Consider the following 20,784-nt stretch of genomic DNA (forward strand, 5'->3'; position numbering starts at 1 on the left):
TAACATCATGGTGAGAAATTACCTCTTCATCGTGCAATGTACTGCACAGACGAGAAGAGTTTAAATTACACGGAAATATTGGATTACACGTGGCACGGTAATGCAACAACGGACAATAGACAGTTGTGTTAATACCGGGTCTCCTTTATTCCATATTATTTGTATATATACTATATAATATATGTATATACAATACGTGTATATGTATATATATTTCTTGTGATATAAAAAATCATATTTCTGGAAAATCTTACAATAAAAAAAGAAGAGAGATTGGTCAGAATTTTTTTAAAAAAATTCAACTATTATTATTAATAAAATTTTATTATTATTAATAAAACTATTATTATTAATAAAATTAGTTACAATTACAATAATTAGTAATAAGTTCTTTGATATTATGAATAATAATGATTTGTTAATGAAAGAAGAAAAATTTTAGAAATGAATTTATAATTTTTTAGAAGAAAGAAAATTTAATTATTAAGATATATTCCAAACAACATCTTCTTTCTACTAACTGTTTTTAGATATTTAATTTTCTTCTTAGAGGACACCTTGTATATATTATCAGTGTATATATATATTCAGTGTTTCTCAATTCTTTTTAAGGCATTATTTCCTTTTACCAGATAATTTGCAAATTTTCATTTTTTCATAATTACATAAAAATAGGATAAAATGCGTGAATAACTTTCTTTCATTTTTAAAAGTAAATTAAAGCGGAGATCAAAAGGAGATTTATCAAAAACTTGTACACTGTAGGCCGTGTTTATACCGTGTCCATGGAAATTCGTGAGTGGAGTTGAACAAACTATTATTGATTGGGCTCCCTAAAAGACGGGTACGATATTTGGTTGCACGAATTCTACACGATGAAATGGACATTGATTCGATCGATATTTCAGTTTTTTGTTTGCACGAATTACTTTTAATTCGTTTCGTGCATAAAACGAAACTTAAAATAATTTAAAATTTATTTATCGTTATATAATTATATAGATTTTTTTTGCAAATTGACAGAAGACTCGAAAAAAAATTAGCTTTTTTAGAGAAAAGACTTTGTTTGATTGCTAAAATATATATATATATTCTATTTATCAATATCTGCATTTTAACAATTTAAGAGTTTCATTATTTAATGAAGAGAAAAGTAAGAAAAGATGAAAGTCTAAGATATAATTTATTATGGCAATTTGTTTTTAATTGGTTAGAAGTTAACTTTACTTTTGTGAAAGACAATCAGCAAACGAAAGATAGAAGTTTTCGTGACTCTATCTTGTTATTTTTAAATGATGAATATAAACGATGAGTGTAATGTATAACTCATCATAATAATCTGGCTTTCAAATAATGCAGAGAAACATGCGATACTTAATCAGATCATACTCTCTTTGCTGCAATAATTCTCTAATTGAAAGATTTTTTTTTCTTACCTTTAGATATTTATCTTTAATACATTCTACAAGCTTTCAATATTTAATTATAACAAATTATAAGAAATGTAAATTTGTTTACATTATAAGAAATGTATATTTCTATGATATATATATAAAATATATTTCTTCTCTTTATTAATTGATAAATGGAAATATTTTATCGAAAATTACTATCTTTAAAAATTTATTTTACTTAGATATATAATAACATCACAGATATAGTTCAAATAACATCAAAGAACTGATAATTATATACAAAGAACTGATAATTAGATATGGATAGTAACAATTATCGAAACAAAGGAACAATTAACAAAGGAAAATGTTGGCCAACTGTCAAAGAAACTCTGACCAATTCAACAAAACAAAATCTCAGTTTAATCGAAGTTTAACAAAATAAAATCTTATTTAATCGATGAAACAAAATATCTGGACGAACAAAAATTTCAGAATTAGTAAAATTTAAGAATTTTTGATTAATTAAACAAAATTCCAATTGAAAAAATTCAATTGATTAAAGCAACAGTGTGATTTCAAAATATATAGGTTAGGACGTAATCTCGAATCACATGAAAAGAAATACAAAGAAAAAAAACAGCACAATTAAAGAAGATAAGTGATCTCTCATCCGTTGCAACATCTAAATATCGACGATCACAATGATTCATTTGAAACAAATATATATATTCGTTAAGAAATAAAAAGAAAGCGGGCCAATACGATCCGCGTTCACGAACGAAATTTCCCACTGCGAGACTTAACCTCCTTTGAAATGTTACTATATCTAAGGAATATGAATTATATAGGTGGTGCGCGCATAAATCAAGATCCGCTCGCGGAACGATCGTTGAACCAATGCTCATCGGCCCTGATCGCAAGTATCGCCAGCCTTTCTCGCGATTTTTCCATTAAAATTTTACTACACGTCGTATTTTGTTCGACGGAGTGAGGAATTCATTAACAGTGAGGATTCTCATTCAAAAATTTGTGCATGAAAGTGTAAATATTTGTCATTTTTCATTCTGTCAATTTAATAATTGACAATTAATTGATCTTAATTAGATGAATCTGAATTTATTAATTATACTTTGTGATTTTAATGGTTAAGAATTTGTTGATGTCAAGAGATTTCATTTATCTTCAGGTAGTTTTCAAGATGTTAATAATGAAAGTATTTTATTTCTAGAAGATTCTTTATAATAAAACAAAAATATAGATGTATACTTATTGGTCAGATATAAATTCAATACGTTTAAATAGCTTTCTTTTAATCTCTTAATCTCAATTTTCCAATTACAGATAACAAAAGCTTTGTCAATATTAAAAATTAATACATATTGCAATCTCCTTGGTTGAAGATAAAGTTCTGGAAATTAAAACAATTATATCTCACCAGTTTAAAAATACAAATCTTGACTTTGAGTCAAGATTGAAAAACAACCACACCCAATCAAATGTCTTATTAATATTTGAATTATCCTCATGCCAAACAGAATGTGATGTGTAATGATCTTTGATATGTAATGATAAGTTTATACACTTTTATATATTTTTGAAGAAAAAGAACAAGTTATTAAATTGCTAAAATCTTAGAATGAGTCACTTCAATAAAGGAATGAATGACATCAAACTGTAAAGAAGTTATTTTATTCGTTATGACAAATCACTAATTCTAACCTATTTGATATACTGTGATAAAGAGAAATTTATTCTTTACAATAATATTAAAAATTTATCATTTATTGAAAGTCATCAAAGTTTTCAAAGATTTTACACAATTAAATGATTTTAAAAAAGCTTAACAATTGTGAAATGAATCATATATTTAACATTACACATGATATGATCAACAGATATAATAATAATCGTTTAAAGGTTAATATATGCTGAAATCATTATGATCAAGTTATGTCAAGCATTTTTTAGCATATTTTTTAAATAATAATTTCTTTTTAGTAAAATATTTTAAAAAATATTTATTTTATCATAAAATTAACAAATATTTTTATATTTATATTATATTTATACATAATAAATTGATGTCTTATATTAGTATATATTTTTCTTGCATCCGAATGATTGATTATACTTCTTTCCTTTCCTTTCCTTTTCTTTCATAGTGGATTGTTAATCTTCAATCTTGCATTTTGAATTTTGCTTTGAATTCATTTAATCCAGTTTTGTAAGAAATTTTTTTCCATTTGATGCAAGTAAATAATTTTTATTAAATTTTTAAGCATTTTTATTTTTAACTATTTTAAATATATATTCATATAATAAAAACATTATAATTATCATCAATTAATATGAGTATATAAGTTTTATTAATCATGTTAAATTTAAAAAAAAAAATATTATATAAGTATATAATAATTTATTATAATTTCCTCTAGAAATGAATGAATTATTGAAATAAAATAATTGTAAATCACATAGACAACAATTTATATATAAATAAACATTTAAGTAAAGTTTTTATATATTAAAATCATCATTGAAATGATGCCTATATTGTATGATGTATTTTATGTATTTTAGATGGTTACTGTCAACTATGAAATAGCGAAAAAAGCAATGAGATGACACATTATGGACAAATTGATTGTCATCACATTATATTTTTTATAAATCACTATTGATTTAAAATTGATTTAAAATACCATAACATTTCTTGTTAAAATATAATTTGGTGATTTTACAAAATCGATTTGTACGATTTCATATTAGGTTTACTTAATATAAGGTATTTTATTTAAATCCAAAATTATATTAAATCCATTGAAATAGTTAAAATATATCTATTAATTTTAAGAAATTATAAATTCCAAAATTTATAAAAAATTTTTTTTAGCATTCTTAAATGTGAATCATGACAGTCAACAAATCGATTGAACCTAAGAAATCATAAAATTATATTGAGAAGGATCCACGCATTTACGAAACGAGAGGAAACGGGAGGAAACGAGAACACATTTAACACTCATCTTTATTGCCAGAATTAACATGAGAGTGTAACACACAATGCCGTATCGCGTTCCGCCCGCGGCTAACAGGAAAGAAAGCGGATCTCCGCATTTTTATGAAAATGTATGCATGTAGCGGCGGATTTGCGGTATATAGAAACCACCATCGAAGATGTACGTTTTTTTATTTCGTTCGTTGATATCTTTCTTTTATCGAAACAGCAAGCGAGCTTTTCGTTAAAATTCAATAACAAATAAATAACTTTTTTTTCGTATAAAAAAAAATATGAAAATATTAAATTCAAACACTATTTTATAACTATTCTTTCAATATTGTTTCTCTTTATTCTTAAAATACAATGCATTCTTCATCTTAATACTCAACGAATGTGAAATTCCAGTGGCACAAAAAAATAACCTAAAAATAACTCAGAAGAAGATAAATTTATTTTTATCTTTTTAACCTTTCAGAAACGGTTTCGTTATATTTTTTACCAGAAAATATAACATGACGATAAGTCACGATTTATAACGTCATTTATAACGTTTTTTTTATATAGAATATTTCAATATCCCAGGGAAATTTACTATTTTTCAAGAAAGTTTTCTCAATCGGTTTTTTTAAACGGCATGGTGTGGTGTGGAGCAGCGGTCATCTTTTTTTCTCAACTTCTGTCCCGGTATACGATGGTATTACGTTACAGAAACCTGCGGCTTACCGCATTTACTCTGCTTTCATTTTTGTCTTCAATACTGGTATCGTAGCATTTTACGATAGTATAAAATGCAATTAAGCACGGCGTCTATTATCGCTCTGTGGTCTATACACCTAGAGTTATCGACCGAGGAAAATTCGCGGCCACCTTCGAGAGTTTCAATTTTACTTCCTGTATTATACGTTATACTTATGTCACGAATAAGTTAATTTCTGAATTTTGCAAATATTTCATGAAACAAATGCCATTCGTCTTCTTAAATTTTGATGCCATAAAAGTGCACGTTTCTTTCGTCTCGTATTCCCCGCAACGCGATAATTTGTAAGGTTAGATTACAGTACTTATTGAAAAGGGACTAGTGTCTCCATCTAGCATCATAAACTTAAAATCATAATAAGAGCGGGAATATTAATTTGAAATATATCAAAAATAATTCACATGTATATATGAAAAATAAAATAGTTTAAAATTTAAAAATATACAAATAATTTATAATATTTAAATATCATTATTATATAAAAAAATATATTAAATTATATTTTTTTGCGTCGTTATGAAAAAATAAATAATAATAAATAGAATTTATATAAAAAATAAAATTTTATTTTTTTAAAAATAATTAACTACTTTCGAAAAATTGAATATGTTTATACCAGTTAATTATATATTTATTTAGTTATTCGTAAATAATATATACATTCATGTATATATTGTATATACATATAAATTAAATAATAAGTACAAGGACATTCATTTAACGGTCTTTTATGTCACTTTTTTTATTTTTATTTTAATTATTATTTTTTGTACATCTTTATTAATAAAATATAGAAATAATTAAAATGATTATTGTAAAAAATGTAGTAAAAAAGCAAGAATTAATATCAACTTCAAAGAAAAAAAAAGTTTAATAATTTAGATTTAGTTTAAATTCAATACAAATTTTAATATAAAAAATTCAGTTTCAAAAATTCAAAATATTTTTATCTCAAGATAAAAATTTTTTGTTATTTATATAATACTTGATATTGCAAAAAAAAAATTACTTTATTAAACGCTCATATCACATTAGAATAAATATATCGCAATATATTGTCTAATCGTATACAAATAAGCTAATCCAAAGAAAAATTAACTAAAAAATTATTTAAATATTTAATATTTATTATATAGTTTCTAATATATTTTTAATAGCTGGTGATAGAGCAAATGATAGAATAAATTTACCGGTTTGATCGGCAACATGACGTATAACCACATGTGACCCTTTTCGATGTCATTATCAATTGTTTACATGAAATATCTGTCATACACGTAAAAACAGTAAACTAAAGTAACTGAATTCGTTCCGCTCTCCTATTCAAAAGATTTCAGAAGAGAATCTCTTTGAATCGGTAAAAGAAAATTGATGGAGTTGCTAAGCACCGGCTTGCTATATATTCTGTTCCGATTAACACTAGATTTCTCGAGCCACAGACACCAAAATTTCATACCGTAAACAATATCGAAACAGCAAAATCGATACGATTGTAAACTCACTTTATGTTATATACCGGCACTGGAAAACGTGGTCCAAGCAGATAGCCGTCACAGAACACTAGCCGACGAAGAAGCCGGCTCCCGGTCAGCTGGAAAAATCGTTCTCGTAACCGCTGTTTATTTGCTTGCGCAAACTCGGCCCGGTTTCCCTCGCGTTCGCAAAACGATCATACGAGGGCCCGTGTATCGAAGTACACAAACGAGAAAAAGATTCTCGCAGATTTCAAACGGCGGGCGTGGCGTTTCGCGACCGACTGGCAGACTGCCGACCACCGGATGTCGCCACCAGACCGTTACCGATGACTCACGCCACCCTCGTCAGGTTCTCTCAGCTTGATTGGTCCTTTCGCAACCCCCACCCCAAGTCTCGGTCATCGCTCGGAAACCCCCTTGCTTCTCTAACCAACATACTTGCCGTCTGCTGTTCGCGTTCGTGAAGATACCGATCTGGTACGTAGTGTGCCAGGATACGCGAAATTGTTGGATCTTCGAACAACGAAAGTGGGAACATCATGTAGCAGTTTAAATCGAATTTTCATTTATTCGATATAAGGAAAAACATACGCATATTAAAATTAATAGATTCTTTAGTGTTTCTAGATATGCTGTTTTTATTATATTTTCGTAAAATATCTCGCGTCGTAATTCAAAAAAGAAATTTACGAGATAGATTATCTACTTTATAGTAAACAAATTTGCAAATTTAAAAGATATGAACTGTTTCAATATCGAAAAGTCGACTTGTAGGACAGAAGATGACCGAAAGCAAAGAAGCCACATAGTTCGAGTGGCCAGTGTGCCTCATGCATATTGATACACGCAATATTCAGGCAACTTTCGTCCATCCGCTACCAGTGGATTAGCGTTCGACATTCTCGACGCGTTAGGGGAAATAATGGTGTTCCCTCGTGTCGTAAACCATGCGTCACACTGCCCCCCTTCATCTTTCTATACACATTTACTCTGTACCCTGTATTTTTACCCCCTCCACTGCTCATTGTTATTATAACGTTCCGTTTATTCCGCGTTTATTTACATATGTATGGAGAGCCATATATGAGCACGGGACACGTCATCCAGCACGATAAGCTCTGTAAAATTTTGCGATCGCCATTTCCAATGTTCTTACAGTCAGATTAACAGAACATAAGATTGCAAAGTATCTGTAATTGTTCTGTTCATGTAAAATGTAAATTTTTTCTTTTATGAAATTGGAACAGTTTGAATTTTTTCATCATATATATGTTACTGAATATATTTTAAACATTGAACAAAGTTCAATACGAATTCCATCATTTACAAACAAAAGATATATTCAGAAAAAAAGCATATTTCAAATGAAATTTTATTAAGAATGGTTTATTACTATAAGAAAAAAAGTTATTGACTTGAAAATTGTTTCTGACTAAATGAATATATAAATTCTTATAAATATTCAATGAAAATTCCTTATAAATAATTTCAAACACTTTTTTTAGTCTCTTAATATGGGGAGAAAAGATGAAAGGCTTAAATAGGACAAGTAAGTCGTACATAAAATTCATTTGTGATATGAAGAGTATGTAATATTAAACTATAGTAATTTAATTTACTATACAAATGAATCATGTTAATTAATCCGATTATTAAACATTGTATTTATCAGTATTACTCAGTACAATTTATCTTTCGATTAACAATCATGAAAGGGTATGCGAACAAGAATAAAACATTACAGTAGGAGGAAAGTACGAAGGAGGACGAGAGAAGAGGTTATCTCTTGCGTCTGACAATGAGAATAAGACTGATACCGGTTTCTGGTCCTTGATACAAAGTTTGTGAAGCAAGAAAAAACGAACGATGCAAAATATTAAAATTTTATGCACTTTTATAACCTCTCGAAAGAACCGATAACTTGATGAATAATTTTATGGATTTCGTTGATGCTGTTTGTAAAAAATTTTATAATAAATAAAATCATAATCAACTTTAAAATATTCTAACCTTTAAAATAGATGGAACGAAAATCGCAATAACATGAATCAAAATTTAAATAATTTAAATCATATTTCAATTTTTAAAAGTATCTTCTATATTCACTTTCACAATAAATTAAATTCTTATTTCATTCTTTATACATTTTCACATCACGAAAGCATTAATTATAACTTTTATAAATATGAAATACCACTATTATAATTTTCAGTTCATTAAATACATTTAAAAGAAAGTTTTCTAATTTTATAGTAATGAATCAAATTCTCGTTTTAAAGTTCGATAATCAAATGTGATTACTCAGTCAGATTAAAATGCGAGTCTCTATCGTCCGTTAGATCTACAAACAAAGGGTGCTAACGAGTAAGCGTCTATCGGACAATTACATTAAAAGAGGTTAGGGGACTCGAACATGATTCGAAATTGCGGTCTGCAATATAGATGGCGCTATTTGGATAGGTTTCGTGTGTACGAAATTTAAATTGACTAACCTTACCCTTTTCCATCGAGATGGAATTTGGAATGGAATTACATTCATTTATATCACGCGTGATCAATTGTAATCAGTGTAAACTGTTTTACCGATTTTACAAACGAGGAAGAGCAATCATCGTTATTTTTACAATTAAAGCATTCGCTTGAAATCGAAAGCAAATAAAATAAATTTTTATATACGAAAAATTTTATTTATGTATCGTCGAAGAATTAATATTTTTTTCTATCAGAAAAAATTATTATGATTTCTTACTCTTTTAATTCTTCAAAATCGGAATATGATTTATTACCTATGGCCTTTATTTTAATTCGTATTACACTGGTAATAAAACTTTGATCTAACAATGAGTCATCCTGGTTAACACATGTGTCGAATTCTTCTAGCCATTCTTCATATATCACGATGTTATGTTATGTTATGTTACATTTTTACTTATTATTGCACGAATTATATAATTTATCTGATTTAATTTGACAATATTGCTTTACATTCTATTATTATTTTTTAAAGATATACATGTAAATTAGAGAAAAAAATATATAAATAAATTATACAATAGAATTTTATAGAATTGTATGGAATTAATTTTATTATTGAACACAACGAAAAATTTAAATACAAGAGAAATCACTTTGAAATTTTATTTGCGATAAATTTATCCTTTACAAGAATCGAACGAAAGCTGTACATTAATGCCTGCCAAGTAAAAAGATCAAGGACGAGGAACAAAAGGTTGATACAAGGACAGCTTGAAATTTCACACTCTTTTTACGACTCATTGTAAGCGTGATGAATCATAAGTACCGGTTAGTAAATTACTTTCGTTTCTTTAACGTTTCGCATAATTTACTATCAAAAATAAGACAACGATCCGTTAGAAATTCCACCGATATCAAAACTTTTTAAACAGGCGTCAAATAAGATTTTAGAAAATGCTGTCTATTAAACATATTAATTTCATAATAATTCTTTACATTTAATAAATTTATTATAAAAAAATATCATCAAAATATCATAAAGCTTCTAATTTTATTACCCTTCAGACATAAAAATCTATATTTCTAAATTTAAATAAATTAATTCATAAATAAATCAATTTAATTCACCAAAATTTATAAATTTTTAAATTATAAATCTATGTCATTTATATAATTTAAAAAAAAACATTATATTTTCAATATAAAAATAATTTTATTAAATTTATAAATAAATCAATAAAAATTCGTCGAGAACGCATTATGCGTTTGAATAAGATTTCTGAAAATTTTAAGCAAATTGCAGATTCGAGATAACAAGAAGATTTCAAGTAACAAGGGTCTGATTAATAAAGCAAAATCAGAGAAAGTGATGAAGAACGAAGAGAAGATATATCGATTCTACGAAACGAAATGAAGGGATCCATGATTATTCCCTCCATTATTTTTACAATAAATAAAATAGAGATAATACAAAAAAGAAGAAACTTTGTTCAGTTTAAATACGAATAAATTAAATTTGTAATATCTATTCTTCGACCATGATTTGTAAAAACAAAGGAAAACCAATAAATAAAATTACAAATAATCGTTCCAAATACATATACACCTCCTCTTTATATTTCACAACTTTCATAATTCCATTTACAATTGAATATATATATATATACTTCATATGGATATTTCATATCCATTTCTCTATTCGTAAAAAGACAGGATTACAATTAAAAAAAATATAATTAACCGAAAAGGTGCATAATTTATCAACATTAATCATTGAATAGCTAATAAACAGGAAGAAATCGATTACAACTATCGATTCATCCTCGATCGCTATAATAATTAATATGATAATTACACGCGCTTTAATCATCGATTTTTCTTGGGCCAACGGTTGTTAACACGACACGAAAGTTTCTCCCGCCAGAGGGAAGAGGAGAGGGGAGAGAGAGAGAAAAAAGGAAAAGAAAAAGATGCTTTCCCTTCGCGAAAGCAATGTCTTTTTCCTCCGCCGAGGAGCACACGCGAGCACACGCGAGTGGAAGAGGAGAAGAAGTGACCAGCCGTTTTCGCGGTATCTACGTCAGGTTCTCTCGAATGATTCACACTCGTGGAATGCGATGTGGCAATGTACCGGGAGGGCAAAACTAGACGACGCGCATAAGTAACGGAAAACGGCGTTGGAGAAGGAGGAGAGGGAGGAGAGGGAGGAGGAGAAGAGATCGACGCGCGGTGTCTGCGCACTTCGTTGATTCCCTTAAAGTTGTTGGTGTTTCCACCTCGCGAGAAGTCCGGATATTACGTCACGTTTCGACTAGGTTTCGACTTCGCTTCGAACCGCTTTCCATTCATCGATCACATTTTCGATTCCTATTCGCGCGTTTATTTTATATATGTGTAAAATAAATATGATATATATCGAAATAAAAATATCGTATATATATGTATATATAGTTTTTGTGCAAATCTGAACTAAACGTATCTGACATAACCTAACCTAAGATCGAATATGTATATATATATATATATATATATATTCATTCGATATTTTTAAGGTTCTCTCGAGTTTATTTTTACAAGGAATGAATCCCTTTTTTGGGGATTCTTGATTGGGGATCTTGAAATCTGAAATCTGATCTTATCAAAAATTCCTTTTCAGGATTCTTGAATTGCGAAAACTTGTTTCCTCCTTGGTCTCGTTTCTCGAGAGAAATGATCCCCTTCCTCGAGATTCTTGATCGCGAAAATTTCTTCTCGGATTTTTATCAAAAATGAGATTTTACTGGATCTTCTAAATAACGAATTTTATTGGAATTAATTTATTCTTATTACGTGGAATTTATACGTTGATACTTTGGCTCGGATAATGATGTTAAATTCTTCTCTAATGATAAAGTAAGTTTATTTTAAATCAACAAATAATCGAACATAGTTGATGTAACTATCTTTAACAACCGTTAATTTAAGTATTATAAATTATAAAACGGTGATCCGCCATTCAAATATGAAGGCATGTGTTTAAGCCACTATAAAATTTATGTGAAATTATCTTGTTAAATGGATAAACACTAAATTGCTTTTTTTCACATCCGTTTTCAGATAACTTGGATATCTAGAGTTAACTGTTCTTCGTGTATCTCCAGATAAAAAAAAAAATGTTTAAAGAAATAGAAGACGTGTAGAGATAGTAGAAATAGCTTTACGATAATACAATGTCTATTATGTGGGCAGAAAATTTAAGAGAAATAAAATAAAAAAAAATAAAAAAAATTTACGAAAGAAATAACATAACCTATTTGGCGTCAAAATTTTCGAGCGAATTGCACTCGTTATCAAAATCCAATATTCGAGATTGAATCCTAACCTAACTTTTATCTACTTCTTTAAATTAATTTAACGATTGAGAACCACTGCTCCGATGGAATCCTTTTTAAAATAATAATCAACCGTTAAATAGTAATAGGATTTATCAAGTGTGTCGTCTCGTCGCATGAAAGAGGTAATATGTACAAGGATCTTTTAACGTTACGTCTGCAAATAGGAAACTGGACAGTATACGGAGAAAGGCATCTAAACTCGGACAAGCTTACTCACTCGTCCATGAATGCACCGCCGTTTTCAAATTCTTTGCCGACACATGGAGAGAAAGAGGAAGAGAGAAAAAAAAAAGAAAAGAAAAGAAAAAAAAGGAGAGAAAAAAAGAAAAAGAAAATTGCGGACAACATTACGGCCGGTAAATTGACTGGAAACGCGGCAGGCCAGAAAATACGAGGCAGGTGAATTGCAGTTTTGTCGATCTAATTCGAAACTTTTCATCGGGCTGTCGTTCAATATATTCATAAATTAGCACAAGAAAGTATTAAATCATTCGACTCACGTCTCCTTTTCTTCATCTTCGAATGTTCAGCATCGAGATGAGGTTAGGATGCCATTGTTATCCTCTATTGTTCGTTCTTTTAAAAAAAAAACTTTCTTCTTTAAGAATATTACACTTACGTTGCTCCAATCCAACTTTATTCTATTATTCTTTATTAAAAAATGTAATACTTAAACTTTTTGTGCAAATCTGAACTAAACGTGCTTGACATAACCTAACCTAAGATCGAATGAAAGTTTATACTAAATCGATTAATTTGAAATTATATTTATTTATTTTCGTCTTAATAATTATTTATATAGAGGAGAAACGCATTAAAAGTTCACTTAAGATTAACTTTAGAAAATTAAAGAATAATATCTTTAAATATACTAGTATACGTAATATACATTTATAACGAGAAAGAAAAAAAAAAAGAGAGAAAAAAGTTTAAAGTAAATTCTAATTTTCATTAGATCTGTAAAAGAGAAAAGGAGTCCACGATCGTTAACCGATGTCTACGTCTAGTCGTAATTCTTCAAATTACAATGATGAGTCATCGGTACTTGTTTCTCAGTGAAGCGAAACCCATTAAAGATCGAACAGTAGAACGTATCGATATCTCGGAAAGCACGCAACAGATCATTATCTTGATCGGTGCAGACTGTTTCTACTACAGTACAACGAAATTGACCAGCATATATACTCGAAACCTGCACACATCGCAACGGATAACGATTCGGTAAATACAATCCACTTATCATCGAGACACGACCAATTCAATTTCAACCGTAAATTGGATTTCGGTTGTCTTCAACAGGTTGCTACTATTCACATATCGTCGAGAAACTTGTCAAAATTGCTTCTTGTTCTTCGAGATAGATAGATAATATATTCAATTTTTCACTAGAGATTGCATTGTTTTTCATCGTATGTACGATATAATAAAATATAATAAATCTAAAAAATCTTTCGATTAAAATTTTCAGAAACGTGAAAATTTTATTTCCTTGTCTATTTTAAATGTTTTTCTATTATTATTTAATTAGATTGAATTTATAGAATATATATATATATATATATTTTTAATGAATACATGTATGACATTTTATTTTAAAAATATAGACTAATAATACTGTATTCCATCAACGCTATAGCTCGCGTGCACGATATTACAAAGTAAATGGGCACACCCATGGTATTTCATTATGATGTTTGCTATCTTTTGTTTAATTATGTTCTTTAAACGTTTCTCCCCTGACATTAATACGAGCAAGAATAGAAAAATTAACATATAAATTTTCCGTTTCGTTGCACGTGAAATTTATTTTTTTTCTTTTTTTTCTTCTAATAAATTGTTATTAGATTAATTGCGACAAAATTAGGAAAATTACGAGAAATTAAATTTTTCAAAAAAATTTCGAGAGATATACATCCTTTTCTCAATACACTATTATAATAAATTCGTTCGAACGAAAGGGCAAATAGCACAAGAGAATTTCGACGATAGTTCGCGTAGTAAGTTTACACGGAATATAGAGCTACAACAGATGTTTACCAGTTCCCCCCACTATAATATCTATAATATCTCGTTCAAATAATAGGCGTTCACTTAGAGGAGTTCGGACAAGTGGATCGAATCGAGCGCGTTTAACAGGATCATAACTGAAACGTCGTTCCTAATCGTAGCTCGGATATAAATAAAATTTTATTACATACCATATATATATATATATATATAAATTTACAATATTTATTCCTCTCGCTTTTAATGAAACATTATTATAAAATTTATTGTATCATCACTTTTCTCCACGATAGATACATATAATTTCTTTTAAATACAAAAAATCTTCATTCGACGGATAATTATAACTTTTAACTAAGAATTCACAAATTTTGCGATCCACGTATCGCACGTATCGTACGACAACCAAACATAACCAAATCAAGAAAATTTCTTTTATTAAAAAAAAAAAAGAAAATAAATCGACCAAAGCACAAAAGAAACGTAATCTCACACACTGTTTATTTTAATCTTCTCCCACGATTAACCGTACTCGGAGAGCAACAACATTTTTCACATTTTTTAACGGAGAGTGGAACAAGATGGCGGACCGGCACAACAATGGCGGCGCTCGCATCCCTCTAACGGAATCTCGCTGTATCAATAATCCCTCATCACGAGGAGAGAAAGGCAACGTTGGTGCAACGAAATGGTGTGGCGCGTAGGTGTGGCGCGCGCGTAGCCATTTAGATTCGCAGAAAATGGGCGATTTTTTACGGGCATTTTTGTATCATCGAGACGGGTGGGTGGCCTTTCACCGTGGAATCGGATTAGCTGCAACGGATCGAAAGATCAAAGGGGTTGGGCCAATCTAAATGATCGGAATCCGTGGCAAGTGCAGCTGGCATTGTTGCTGCTTGCCGACCGAGCCGAAAGGTCGTGTCTTCGAGGAAGAGCATCGGGAGAATAGCAGTGCCCTGGGCTTTCGTTCGAGATGTTCTATTATTATCGTTACGTTGTGTAAGGATGAAGCCTCGAAAACCGGTTCCACTTTGCCAATAATAATATTGTTGTAGGATTCTTCGTTTTTCCGAGGAAAATTGGGAGATAATAAGAATTTGAGGCGGGGAATATTTTTCGTTTTTTTATTTTATCTTCTCGAAGAAAAATAATATTTTTCGTTTTGGAGATAAATTGAAAATATTTGTATATTTTTGAATAATTCGTTTATTATTTTGAAATTTTTCTCAAGATTTCAAATATTGAATTTTTAATTAATTTAGAATTTCTTTATTCGAGCTTTTAAAAATTTCGAGAAGAAAATTCCAATGTTGCCAATTTTTCGTAATCACTCCTCTCAACGAGAAAAATTTATTGTAATTTTTAAACAATATATATATATATTAATAATTTTTATTTATAACATAAATTCGAATAATTATTTTTTCGTTGCCCCGTTTTCGAAAGTACATTCTTGTCTTAACGCGGTCTAATAATTTTCCGTCTCCTCTTCCTTAGCTTCCTCTTCAAGTTTCCAAGTTATTTTCAGTTAAGGAGGGGTTAGCAAGAAAACTAAAGAGTTTAAGGGGCAACCTCTAAAATAGAGAAGTCACATCTGGTCGCGCGACAAACGCGACGCCTTTGGAAATATTTTGCCCCCAAAAATATTTGTCGCCTTCGTGAAATTTCGAGCAACCATCATTTATAAAATTTAATGGAAACCGAGAATAATCACGAAATTTCGTCAATAATAATACTTACGAATTAATAAAAAAAATTTTAAAATTTTAAAATCCAAGTTTTATCGCGAAAAATTTTTCCCAATATTTCTTATATTCTTCCTCTTTTTATAATTATTATTTATATATTTTCTTATAATTATTATAATTGTATTCGTGTGAACTTATAATTCTATTTTATTTCTTTAACAATGATATTCGTATGATAAGAATAGCACAAGACGAATAGCAAAGAATCAAAATGGTTTCAAATGTCCCTTTACGGAAGGTTTATCGGCGAATAAGTCACGAATTAGACGGTAACTGTACTTCAACCGGTCGGTAACTTCCGCCTGAATTAACGATAGAAATTAAGCGGGAGAGTTGCGTTTTTATTTAAACAAAACGTGAAGAAAAAAATATGATTTCATGAAAAAAAAAAAAAAAAAAAAGAACATTTCTCACATCGTGTATTATTAAAAAATAATTGCATCACGCTGGAATAGGATGAATAAGACTATGAATCAAGATTAAAATTAAAATGAATGGATTTTAATATCCCAGTTTCCCACATTTTTACAGGTTTGAGCATTATTCCTGCGATCGTGCGATCATCAATGGTGTCGTATTTCGTCATATGAAACTTGCGGTGAGATCACTTGGTATTTTGCTTGAAAAGATGTATTATTCGAGATAAAAAAGATTGTTTGAAAAATATTCTTTTCGTAATTTTTTTAGAGAGTTTAGATAAGGTTAAGGATAAGAAAATGGAAAAGAAGATTTGAAAAAGATTTGTCATATATTTTTGAAAGCTCAGAAATTGAAATGGATAGTTAAAAATTTTGTTCAGAATTTTTTAAAATCTAATAGTAGAGAAATAATTTTTTTTCAGATTGAAAATGTAAAAAATTGGAAAAATTGAAAATATTCGATCCAAGAATCTTGTATAAAAAAGAATAGAGTAATAAATTATTCATATTATCTTATTTTTTTTTTATGAATAATAGGATAAGAAATATATAGAACATTCTGAAATATAAGAAATTTTCTTTCACTCATATTTTCAATGATGGAAATAAATATTGATTAAAAAATAACGAAAGCAATATTATTATTATTATTTCCATTTGGCATATTGCATAATACATAGAAATTATTAGAAAGTAAAGGGAAAAAAAATAATTTATTAACATTTTTACTGCTATCAGGATAATTAATAAAAATGTACACGATGGTTATCAAGAAATTAAATGGGGTATACAAATACTTAATATAATATAAACGTGTTGAAAGCGTGTTGAATTTAATTAATTCGATCTCTACCGATAATAAAGATTCCTACCAACTTGTACGGACGAATATTAGCTCGATTAATATTATTTAAATAATCCTCGAAATTTTTTAATTTGTACAAAAAAAATGCGACAAATTGTCCAAGATTAAATAAAATAAACGTATGAAATGTAAAAATAAAATATTCTAAATATAAAATTTTTTATATTGCTAATCGATGTATTAATTAATGTAAATGTAAAATTATTATTATTATTATTAAAATAATAATGTCTCGATTACAATAATTCGATTTCGTAGAGAGAGGCCGATATAGAGGAGAAAATAAAGTAGAGATAGAACTCCACAGGTTACTAATTAAGATTTCATTCGATCCGCGTGTCAATACAGGCGCGACAAACAATTTAATTTTCAAGCTTCGTCGGTTTCCCTTCTCATTAATCGGAATTACCAGACAATGAAACGCAATATCCTCGTCGCAAATTAATTTTTCTTCTATTTCTAATGAAGAACATATTTTTTTTTCTCCTTTAATTATCGATTATATAATTATATAATTATATACATACATATATGTATATAATACATAAAAGAATGTATGTAAAATTATTATTATAGAAATATGATGATTTTCCTTGGATTCCATTTGAATTTTAAATTTTAAAGAGGCCTTAAATATTATTCATTTCCGCTAAAAAAAAAAATAATAATAAATTATTTTTCCAAATTAATATCGCTTTGTTCCAATCAACAACAACAATCCTCTCTTGTTTTTCTCAAGTTTGCGAATTCGAAAAACGTACGGCCGGAGGAAGGGAGAGAGGGGGAGGGAGAGACGATAAGAGAGGAGAAAGACGTTCGTTGATCTCCTTGATTATTCCTGCCAATGACGTAACGCGTAATAACGCAGTATGCTAATGAACGGTGAGTCACTCTCCGGTACACGTAATTTTACTAGTTTTACAGATTCAGGACGTGACACCGGTGTAATTTTGCCATCAACTGATTAACGCTTACGGAACTGCTTTCAAGATACACCTACCGCATGAAATTAATCGCTTTCCTCCTTCCTGTGATAGACGTTCGTATCTTATGAGCCGAGCTTCTATTTAAGAGGTTCTTCCCACTTATCCTTCCTCCCAAAGCTTGCAATCACTTTTTCCTTCAATTGACGATTTGCATAACAGTGTCGTTATGCTCGTTTAATCAATATTGATGACGTTAATTTTGAGTTGAAAAGGATAAAAGGAATTCAGAATGTAAACTAAAAATTTAATTTAATGAGTGAGTAAACGAATTAATTATTCTTTTTTTTTTGTTTTTTTTTAGTTATATATTGAATTGTTCAAATATCGTTGGATTATTAATAAAATATGATTAATATTCGTAAATTTAATCCTAAACCTATAAATAAATTTTTTGGAATGATTTATAGATAAGTAAATAATTATCGAAAGTTTTAATTTAATTATTCTTTCATAATATTAATTAAAATATAAGTGATGATAATAATTAGAGTGCAAATATTAACCTAAAAAATATTAATCTGAAGTTTAGACATTATGGCGGCAAAATTTAAAATTCTTAAAAAAAAAGAAAAGAAAAAGAGATACAAAACTATTTTAATTATTTAATTTTATATCTTCCAATAAATATATATCGAATATTTATATTAGTCAGTTCGAGATTAAACATAGTCTGAATACATTGAACTTGGTCTTATTGTTGTTACAGGTTTTTAAAGGACCCTATTATTTTAAGCCAAGTCAGACACGTTGGCGAGAAAATTGGTAACGATGTTTGGCCAAAGTCCAAGTTATTTCCTAGCATTCCACGTTGCGGTAGGTTACCCCCTATATCTGCTTAATTTATTAGAGAACTGTTCCACTGGACAGATTTCCCGGGCCCTAAAATGGGTGGCTTTTGCCCGCTTTCCACCACGGTTATTATATCTAATTTACACAGCTGGTGACGCTCAGTCGATAAAGTAAACCTTCCTGATTAAATTCGACCGATCGATACCGTTAATTGCATTGCTCCCTCGTATATGCATCGTACGTGTGTGACCTTAATCTTTTAAAACTGCACATCACATACCTCGCGTTCCACTTGTTTTATCTCTTTAGAACGTTTAGAAATATTATATTACAGCGTTGCTCGATCTTTTTCTCAGTCTCGATTCACTTTTACGTTCGAATAAAAAAACATGAAATAAAACGCGAGGATAAAGAAAATTCTAAAAATTAAATAATTCTTTTTAAAATTTTTTTTAGATTGTATAGAAATACAATAAGCGTTGAATAATTAAAAACTTATAACAATGATAGCAGTAACAAAATTAATACACTCGCACTGCGATTATTAATTATAATTCGTATATAATTGTACCACCAGTGTAACCTAACCTAACTAGTCGTCTACGCACGTACGTATGTCAATACAAAAAACTTGAAATAAAATTCTCTTTCACACGAGGATAAAGAAAATTCTAAAAATTAAATAATTCTTTTTAAAATTTTTTTAGATTGTATAGAAATACAATAAGCGTTGAATAATTAAAAACTGATAACAATGATAGCAATAACAAAATTAATACACTCGCACAGCGATTATTAATTATAATTCGTATATAATTGTACCACAAGTGTAACCTAACCTAACTAGTCGTCTACGCACGTACGTATGTCAATAAAAAAAAACTTGAAATAAAAGTCTCTTTCACACGAGGATAAAGAAAATTCTAAAAATTAAATAATTCTTTTTAAAAATTTTTTTAGATTGTATAGAAATATAATAAGCGTTGAATAATTAAAAACTGATAACAATGATAGCAAAATTAATACACTTGCACAGCGATTATTAATTATAATTCGTATATAATTGTACCACAAGTGTAACCTAACCTAACTAGTCGTCTACGCACGTACGTATGTCAATAAAAAAAAACTTGAAATAAAAGTCTCTTTCACACGAGGATAAAGAAAATTCTAAAAATTAAATAATTCTTTTTAAAATTTTTTTAGATTGTATAGAAATACAATAAACGTTGAATAATTAAATAATTAAAAATTGATAGCAATAATAAAATTAACACACTACTTATTTGCATAGTGATCTAACCTAACCTAACCTAACTAGTCAACTACACGTACGTAATGCCAATATATATATATATACGTAATTAGATGGAATCGGCAGAAAAATAAAAATGAGAATGAAACAGTGACTCCTTTCACCTGTCCCATAAAACTCTAAATCGAAGCCAAGTTGGGTAGATTTAATCTTCGAAGAAGAGAGTTTACGATACC

At 28.8% G+C, this 20,784-nt stretch overlaps 2 protein-coding genes and 1 long non-coding RNA gene across 3 annotated transcripts in view; 1 reads left to right on the forward strand and 2 right to left on the reverse strand.

Moving 5' to 3' along the window:
* The window catches only part of LOC724192 (titin), a 71,470-nt gene that overhangs the window by 23,675 nt on the left and 27,011 nt on the right, over positions 1–20,784 (reverse strand). The gene's annotated exons all lie outside the window — the stretch shown is intronic.
* Positions 1–20,784, forward strand: part of LOC100577977 — a 35,954-nt gene that overhangs the window by 6,745 nt on the left and 8,425 nt on the right. The gene's annotated exons all lie outside the window — the stretch shown is intronic.
* On the reverse strand, positions 4,412–5,578 carry LOC107964644. Its single transcript, XR_001703523.2, has 2 exons — positions 4,898–5,578; positions 4,412–4,820 (listed from the first exon to the last, which is right to left on the reverse strand). It is a non-coding gene; the product is annotated as an uncharacterized LOC107964644 (long non-coding RNA).

The sequence above is a fragment of the Apis mellifera genome, linkage group LG1, assembly GCF_003254395.2.
Source record: "Apis mellifera strain DH4 linkage group LG1, Amel_HAv3.1, whole genome shotgun sequence".
Taxonomy (NCBI): domain Eukaryota; kingdom Metazoa; phylum Arthropoda; class Insecta; order Hymenoptera; family Apidae; genus Apis; species Apis mellifera.